Here is an 8,791-nt window from a genome sequence, read left to right on the forward strand (position 1 = left end):
CTCTCTGTGCCCCAGTCCCCTGTGAACGGAGAGGGCACACTGCCTGGCACACAGCGCGGTGCTGAGGCTCCCGGCAGCCCGCCCGCGGCGGCTCCGGGCACAGGCACGGCCTGATCACTGCATTTTAAAATAACAGGCATTTGAGGGTGGGAGCCAGCCCTCTAATTCCCAGACATTAGAGGGGTCACGGTTTTAAGTCTAGGTGGTGCTAACAAAGAAATAGCCCTAGCGGATTTGGCTCAGTGGATAGAGCATCAGCCTGTGGACTGAAGGGGCCCGGGTTCAATTAGAGTCAAGGGCACATGCCCCCCAATAGGGGGCGTGCAAGAGGCAGCCAATCAATGATTCTCTCATCATTGCTGTTTCTATCTATCCCTCCCTCTCTCTTCCTCTTTGAAATCAACAAAAATATATTTTTTTTAAAAAATAAACCGAGGCAAATACACATGATTTCAGTTTATTTGAGCGAATGTCCATCTGAGCGGGGCAGTGGCAGGCCAGCAGCGGTTAGGAGTGGCCCGCCAGGAGCCAGGGAAAGATTCATACAGAGGAAGTGCGGAAGCAAAGAACGGAGATGATTTGCCGGGCTCTAGCTAGAAGCCTCAATGGCTGTCTGTGATGAGTTGTTTTAATGGGTTTGATTTCATAATCCTGAAGCATTTACAGGCTCAGATTTTGGTTTGCTTGTGTGGGCCTGGCCCATGTATCAGTCTAGTGGGTCCCTTGTTTAATTTAATAGTAGTTACCCCCGGGGCGGCTGCCACCCTTGCTTCCCTTCTCAAAAGGGAAGCAGTGATGTCCCAGGAGCACAGAGGCACTCAGATGTGTTCCCTCCCAGCGGAGGGCCTGGCTGCTGGCCGAGTCCTGGGCAGATGCTTTGCAAGCGTCCGTTCTCCCATGGAGGGCGGGGTGGAGAGCAGGGAGGGGGACGCGTAGCAGGAAGAGGTCTCATCACCCCAGGTCCTTTTTTTTGATTTCAGAGAGGAAGGGAGAGGGAGAAACATCAATGAAGAGAGAGAATCACTGATCAGCTGCCTCCTGCACGCCCCCTACTGGGGACCAAGCCTGCAACCCCGGGTATGTGCCCTGATCAGGAATCGAACCGTGACCTCCTGGTTCCTAGGTCAACACTCAACCCCTGAGCCACGAAGGTCCTTTTTAGTTACGTCTTGAAGTGGTGCCATCAGTCTGTTTAATAGAAACTGCACTCAAAGAAATGGCTGCTGGGTCTTCTTCCTTTTCTTGCCTCTGTTCCCTCTGACTCCGTTCCAGCCTTGATCAAACCTGGGCTGCGAGTCCACGGGACACGGGTGGGAGCCCTGACAATATTCCGGGTGGGCCCCGTAGGAGACGCAGCTCCCAAGTTGCAAGGGGAAGGCAAAGGAGCCAGGAAGGAGGTTTTAAAACCGGCTTCGCTACCCTGGGGTTTCCCTTTGTGTTTATTTTTAGCGGGGACTGTGCGCCTCACTCTGCATTAAAATAGCTGATGCCAGAGTCATTGTTCCAGGCCCTCCCTGGCACACGGCAGCCTGGCAGGCTTTCTGCAGCCACAAGTGAAGGCAGCTGGCAGGGCCTGGCCCACCCAGGCTGGGGAGAAGGCGTTTGCTTCAGGGACCCTGCTCCCAGGAACCTCGGCAACGTGAATGCAAACAGAAGCGGGGCCCTTTGGAGCTGAGGCAGGCTGGGAGAGAAAGCTCCCAGGAGGCGGCCATGCTGGAGGGCTGAGGCCTCCCCAAGGCCTCCCCTGCTGACTGCAGCCAGCAGAGGCCTCCCCTCCCTCCCTCCCCTGGATCACCAAGCCTGGCAACCCAGGAGGACAGCATGGAGGTGGCAGCCAGCTCTCCTCACCTGCATGAGGGCTTTCCTGGGAGTGCTTTTCCTAGGAGATGGGGGTCAGGGAAGACTCTCTTTAAGCAGCAAGTCCTACCTTAACCTGCCTGGCTCTGGCATATCCTTCGCTCTGGCCAGCTGGGAGAAACAGAGGAGGCTGGGGAGGGGGGTCAGAGAGAGGAAGGCGAGGGGACCTGGAGACCAGAGTGAGAAGGTTCATGAGACAAACTTTCCCTTTGCCCGAGTCTGGGCCTCGGGGTCAGTGAGCTCCCAGCAGTCCCAGAGCAGAGCTGGCCGGCTGTCTGAGCAGGGAGGTCCCCAGTGTCCTCGGGTGACCTGAAGAGACAGTGCGATGGTGAGAACTTACATTCACCCTGGGGACAGTTACTGAGCTTTTGAAGGAAGGACCCTGGTCGGGAGCCCTCTCTCTGGAGGTGGCTATGCGAACCCTTCGAATGAGCCCCTGGGGGTGTTAAAAAGACATTTTCTTTGGCAAAATGATTGGTGCTCGCAAAGTGCGATTGTCTACAAGCCTGAGCAGGCTCCTCGGGGGTGAGTGAAGGGGGTTAGGAAAACCTGACAAGCTCCGAGGCGCCCCGGGGTTCCCCGAGGGCATGACCAGCACTGACACTTGCATTGGCTTAGGGAGGAGGGGGGCCTCCTTGCAACAGAAGTCAAAACCCAGACCGAGCCCTAACCAGTTTGGCTCTGTGGATGGAGCATCCGCCTGTGGACTGAGGGGTCCCGGATTCGATTCCGGTCAAGGGCATGTACCTGGGTTGCGGGCTCGTCCCCAGTGGGAGGTGTGCAGGAGGCAGCTGATGGATTGGATGTTTCTAACTCTCTATCCCTCTCCCTTCTTCTCTGTAAAAAATCAATAAAATATACATTTAAAAAAAAAAAAACCGGGGCCGCGCTGCGGGCAGCAGCACCGTGACCTCGTGACCTCGAGCAGGTCACCATCTCAGCTACACGTTCCGCTTGTAGATCGGAGACCCCGATAACCTTGCAAGGGACCCCGGAGCTCGAAAGGTCAGCAGCTCCCCGCCCGGAAGCCACTCGTTCATCCGTTGGTTCAGATTTAGAATATGTGCTGAGTGTAGGTCCCAGGCACGATTCTAGGCGCTGGGGGTGGAGCGGGAAAAACACAACGCCGCTGCCCCCCGGGAGCTTATATTGCAATAGGAGAGGCAGAACAGACATAAAATAATACGTTACATAGTAATAAGGTGGGGGGAGAGAGAGAGAGCGCAGGGACGGAGGCTCTGAGATGCGCGTTTAGGGGGGGAGGTGGGGTTTTGGACAGGGGTGACCGGGGAAGCCTCGCCGAGAGGGCGACAGTGAGTTTTGAGTAAAGGCCCAGGGAATCGGGTGAGCCAGCCTTGCAGAGATGTCTGGGGACCTACTTTGTTCCAGAAAAGCCAGGAGGCCAGCGTGGAGGAGGCGTCTAAGCGATAGCGCGGGCAGGATCAGGTGTGGGAGCGCCGCCTGGGCCCCGGCGAGGACTTGGGCTTCTCTCCTGCGTGACCAGGGAAGCCGGGCAGGGCTCGGAGCGGAGGGAGGACTCGTCTGACCTCATTCAAAAGCACCGTCTGGTTGGCGAACCGGCCGCAGGGGCAGGGCCCGCAGCGGGAGACCAGTCGGGAGGCGCTCGCAGGAATCCCAGGAGGTGACGGGCGTGGCATCGGGTGGTGGCCAGAAGCGGTGGGATTTTGGAAATGCTTTTTAGGAAAGACTGCCAGGATCTATTGCCAGGCCAGACATGAAGTAGGGGAGGGAGAGAGAGAGAGAGAGAGAGAGAGAGAGAGAGAGGAGAGAGAGGAGAGAGAGGAAGAGGAGAGAGAGAGGAAGAGGAGAGAGAGAGAGAGGAGAGAGAGAGAGAGAGAGGTCAAGGAGAGCACCAAGGTTTTGGCCTGGTTAACCGAGATGGGGACAGCTGGCCTCGCTGGTTTGGGGGGCGGGGATGAGCCCCTCCCGGGCACAATTTTGCACAGGTTCGGTGTGAGGCGCCCCAATCTGACAGGTACTTGTTAGGCAGGTCTGCAGAGCAAAGGATGCGTGCTGTCTGGGGGTGAAGGTGGGAAGCTGTCTGCACAGGCTTGCTGGTGTTTAGATGCACAATTTTCTGACACTCTCCAGCCCTGTGCTGTCCTGGGCAGCAGCCACTAGCCACTGGGGGTACTAAGGCCTTGCAACCAGCGGAAATTGTGCAATGGAAGAACTACGTTTTAATTAATTTAAATTTTAAAAAGCACAACTGCTGTTTGATTCAATTATTGGAAATAATTCAAGAATGTTTGGAACAACCTGATTATGTAAATCTACTTTTTCGACTGTCAAGATGATCAAATCTAAAAACAGATCAAGAATTCCCAATAAAAATGTGGTGTCCAATTGGAGATATGCTGTGTCAAATACTCTGGATTTCAAGGATTCGGTTCCAAAAAAAAAAAAAGTAAGATGTCTCATTAATAATTTTTATATTGATTACATGTTTAAGTGGCACTATTTGGATCTGTTTGGGTCAATAAAAATGGTATTAAAATTAATTTTACCTGTTTTCTCTTTTACTTTCTTAAAAAAGGCCACTGGGAGCCCTGGTGAGATGCTCACTTGGTGGGAGCGTCCTCCTGATTCGCCAAGGTTTTGGTTCAATCTGTGGTCCAAATATACAGAAATCAGGGCATATACAGAAAGAAACCAGTGAATGGATGGGTGGAACAACAAATCGATGCTTCTCTCTCTCTCTCTTCTCCCTCTCTCCAATCAATCAATCAAAATTTTAAAATGGCAACTGGGAGACATGGTGACGTAGCCAGGTCTCAAGGCTCGTGACCTCCAGAGCGTGAGGAGGGAAATGGACAAGCGTGGGGTTTGGCTGCCTAGAAGGCTCTTGGGAATGAAACTGCTTTTCTAGGAGGTGCCATCACCCCCTTTCTCTGTGTCCCTGTGTCTTGCACGGACTCCAGCTGCAGGTCACTCACCTCTGGGTTTGCATGCGTGGTGGCATGGGTGGTGGCGTGGCTGGAGGGTGGGTGGTGGCGTGGGTGGAGGTGGGCAGGCCCAGGTTGAGCTTCCTCAAGTCCTGTCAGTCAGCTCTGCACACAGGAGCCCTCCCCGCTGTCTCCAGCAGGCCTCTTCCCAGATGAGCTGACTGAGTATTTTCTAGAAGCAGTGCTTGCTCTAGCTGTTCTCCAGGAAGTAAAAAAAGACAGTGTTGCCTCTCCCAGGAACCCAGGAAGAGCCGCTTTATGGATTTAGAACCCGGGCCACGGGCAGATTTCAGAAGAACCACCAATCACTGACTGGCTGCCTCCTGCACAACCCTGACTGGGGATCGAGCTTGCTACCCGGGCATGGGCCCTGACTGGGAATCGAACTGTGACCTCCTGGTTCATAGGTTGACGCTCAACCATTGAGCCACACCAGCCAGGCACTTCATACATTTATTTTTCCTTGTTTCCACCCCCCCTCTGGATTTTAAAAAGATAGATGGAACACCTCATGCATTTGCGTGTCATCCTTGCACAGGGGCCATGCTCATCTTCTCTGTATCGTTCCAACGTTAGTGTATGTGCTGCCGACGCCAGCACCGTCTCTTAATGATGGAAATTCACTCTACCAAGACTGAAGTCAGGGCTGTCTTTAGGCATGGGCCCTGACCGGGAACCGAACTGTGACCTCCTGGTTCATAGGTTGACGCTCAACCATTGGGCCACACCAGCCAGGCACTTCATACATTTATTTTTCCTTGTTTTTTCCCCCTCTGGATTTTAAAAAGATAGATGGAACGCCTCATGCATTTGCGTGTCATCTTGCACAGGGGCCATGCTCATCTTCTCTGTATAGTTCCAATTTTAGTATATATGCTGTCAAAGCAAGCACAAGGCGAGTTTTATTTAGATTTTTACTCTTCATGATTCTTGCAAGGTTAGATTACTTTCATAAAATAGAGCTAAATTCTCAAAGATTTGATCATTTAAGGAAACGACTTACATGGCCGGGGCATCACTGATTTCCGCAAGCTCAGTGCCCGGATTGCTTCAGCAGGGAAACCGATACCCGTTCCTCAGGGCCGCTCTGACGGTAGGAGACTGTGGGCTTCGCATGGCGCTTGGCACGCAGAGAAGAAGATATTCAAAAACATCTGTTCACCCCGAACACGAAGCCAAATAATCTCCTCTAAACTGTCAACCGTTTTCAACATTAAGTCCCAGGGTCCCTGGAAATTCGGAGCTAAGCGGTGCTACTTTCCTCTTTTTGTTTGGCTGCAAAAAGCTTTCTTGTTGCATTTGCTCCAAGGCATGGGGCTGGGGTGGGGGGTGATTAGAAGCTGCCTAGTGGTTGCAGAGAGCGGCTCAGGCAGAAGCGAGACACCCAGGGGGGTGCACAGGGACCCCTCAAAGGCCTCTGGGCTCCAAGTTGTGCTTGAGGTTGAGCCTTTGAAGAGATACTGGCCCGGCCCGGCCTGGGGGCGGGGCAGAGGGGAGCCAGGTGCGGCCCATCTTCCCGATGAGCTTCACCTCCTCGCCCAGGAAGTGGTTCTCCCGGAAGTCACAGCAGAACCGGGGCCTGCAGACCCTCAGGGCCTGGGTCAGGCTCTTCCCAGGGCCCTGGCGGCTCCCATGGCGGCCTGCGTGCCGCCCCATTCGCTGTGGGAAGCCCTGCAGGGCCTGGAGGAGGGCACGGCCACGCCCCTGGTTTTCCTCTTCAAGAGACGCTGGGCGCCCGCAGCTCCTCCTCTGGGGACGCGGGGAAGACGTGGCCCTCGCCCGCCAGAGCCCCGCGTGGAGGTGGAAGCAGACGCCCAGAGAGAGGTAGGGGAGGGCGCCCGCGGACGCAGGGGGACGGTGGTTGGTGGGGCCTCCATCTGGCTGGGCGAAGTGAGGAGTTTGGGAGCTCATGCTTGCTCGGCAATAAGGAGATGAGCTCAAAAAATGGTGTTGGCTGGTCTGGAAAGGTGTTGGCTGGTCTGGAATGGCGTTGGCTGGTCTGGAATGGTGTTGGCTGGTCCGGAATGGTGTTGGCTGGTCTGGAATGGTGTTGGCTGGTCTGGAATGGTGTTGGCTGGTCTGGAATGGTGTTGGCTGGTCTGGAATGGTGTTGGCTGGTCTGGAATGGTGTTGGCTGGTCTGGAATGGTGTTGGCTGGTCTGGAATGGTGTTGGCTGGTCTGGAATGGTGTTGGCTGGTCTGGAATGGTGTTGGCTGGTCTGGAATGGTGTTGGCTGGTCTGGAATGGTGTTGGCTGGTCTGGAATGGTGTTGGCTGGTCTGGAATGGTGTTGGCTGGTCTGGAATGGTGTTGGCTGGTCTGGAATGGTGTTGGCTGGTCTGGAATGGTGTTGGCTGGTCTGGAATGGTGTTGGCTGGTCTGGAATGGTGTTGGCTGGTCTGGAATGGTGTTGGCTGGTCTGGAATGGTGTTGGCTGGTCTGGAATGGTGTTGGCTGGTCTGGAATGGTGTTGGCTGGTCTGGAATGGTGTTGGCTGGTCTGGAATGGTGTTGGCTGGTCTGGAATGGTGTTGGCTGGTCTGGAATGGTGTTGGCTGGTCTGGAATGGTGTTGGCTGGTCTGGAATGGTGTTGGCTGGTCTGGAATGGTGTTGGCTGGTCTGGAATGGTGTTGGCTGGTCTGGAATGGTGTTGGCTGGTCTGGAATGGTGTTGGCTGGTCTGGAATGGTGTTGGCTGGTCTGGAATGGTGTTGGCTGGTCTGGAATGGTGTTGGCTGGTCTGGAATGGTGTTGGCTGGTCTGGAATGGTGTTGGCTGGTCTGGAATGGTGTTGGCTGGTCTGGGGTTGGTGGGTCTGGAAAGGTGTTGGCTGGTCTCAAAGGGTGTTGGCTAGTCTGGAATGGTGTTGGCTGGTCTGGAATGGTGTTGGCTGGTCTGGAATGGTGTTGGCTGGTCTGGAATGGTACCGAAGGTTGCGACAGGAAAGAGGTTGGAAGTGGTCTGAGACTGGAAGAGGGGGCGTCTCTAGGTGTGTTCTGTCCAGACACGGCTGCAGCAAGAGACAGAGGAGGGGGCTGCCAAGGGCTGAGAGAGGTTGTTCTTTATTTCCCGAGTGGGGAGCTGGTAGGCTTTGGGAGTGACAGACCCCCACCCCCCCGCCAGTGGAAGGGAGGGGGGCTCTGGGGAGGCCCCAGGTAGAGCCCAGCTGAAATCTCCAAGTGTGGAGGTGCTGTCCTCTCTGGGTGCGCCCCCCCTCAGCTGAGGACTGTGCCCCGGATTTGCTCCTGGTCTGTGCCCTGCTCAGGGCTGTGAGGCGGGGGAGCTCTCGGATTTATGATGGGGTTCGGTGAAAACTGGGGAGGGCTGGGGTGGTGCAGAGGCCTGGGTGTCTGTCCTGGGATCCTCCCCCGCCTGCTCCCCTGTCAATGGGAGAAGCTGAGAAAGGCCTTGAAGTGCCTTTGGGAGACAGCCCCCACCCAGGACTGCTGTCAGCCATGTGAACACCCTTTCCTCTGTGTGTCCCCAAGACCCGGCTCCTCCAGCTCTGAGGACCCCCCTATCCCCGGGGGCAGCCCCTCAGGCCTTTATGTGACCTCATCATGGATCCCTTTGGAACCACCCCGCAGGCAGGACTGGTTCTTAAGTAAAATCGGACCCTCTTGTCGTGACCTGGGCCCTCCAGCCCCTTCCCTCAGCGCTGGCCCCCACTCCTGAGTGTCCCCCCAGGGGTCCTAGGGGCCGTGGGGTCATCCCTCCTCCCATCCTGTAACCTGGAGGACTGCGGGCGGCGAGGGGCGCCAGTGACTGTCCCCCGGAGCTCTGGGCTTCCTGACCCGCACAACCAGGTCCCGGTGGTTTAAAGCTGATGCCCACCCGCTCAGGGCACAAGGGACGGGGCTGCGGAAGGCAGATTGCGGGCGTCGCCGAGCGGGAACGGCTGCGCCCCGAGAGCGCGGCCAGCATGGCGCAGTGGTTACCGCGCACGGGTCTCCGTTCGTAAACATGACA

Source organism: Myotis davidii, unplaced genomic scaffold (genome assembly GCF_000327345.1).
Source record: "Myotis davidii unplaced genomic scaffold, ASM32734v1 scaffold174, whole genome shotgun sequence".
NCBI lineage: Eukaryota > Metazoa > Chordata > Mammalia > Chiroptera > Vespertilionidae > Myotis > Myotis davidii.